Source organism: Hylobates moloch, unplaced genomic scaffold, assembly GCF_009828535.3.
Source record: "Hylobates moloch isolate HMO894 unplaced genomic scaffold, HMol_V3 SCAFFOLD_7023, whole genome shotgun sequence".
In the NCBI taxonomy this organism is placed as follows: Eukaryota; Metazoa; Chordata; class Mammalia; order Primates; family Hylobatidae; genus Hylobates; species Hylobates moloch.
This window is the reverse complement of record NW_026659298.1, coordinates 3096-3596: the sequence shown is the minus strand read 5'-3', so window position 1 is coordinate 3596 and position 501 is coordinate 3096.

The window sequence follows — 501 nt, the reverse complement described above, 5'->3', positions numbered from 1 at the left end:
AGTGTTTTTCATCTGTTAAATGGAGTTAATAACAATAACACCTGTTACATCTACCTCTGATGATTGTTTTTAGATATGTGATGAAGGGCTGGACGCAGTGGCTCATGCCTGTAATCCCAACAATTTGGGAGGCTGAGGTGGGAGGATCACTTGAGCCCAGGAGTTCAAGACCATCCTGGGCAACAAAGACCACATCTCTACTAAAAATTAAAAAAAAAAAATTACCCCTTCATGGTAGCACCCGCTTGTAGTCCCAGCTAGTAGGGAGGTTGAGGCAGGAGAATCACTTGGGTGTTTGTTTTCCCAGCCAGTTGCTGTGGAAGGAGAATGCTTTCTTCATGGCCTCATCTGTCGTTTTGGGTCCCTCTGAAGAAAACTAGTTTCCACTGTGTAACAGGCAGGCATGTAACTATTTAAAGCACAGTTCAGTCCTAAAAGGGTCTAGGAGAATCTAATGATGTACTAGGGTGAAGCAGTGCATTGTGGGAATCACAAAGCAAA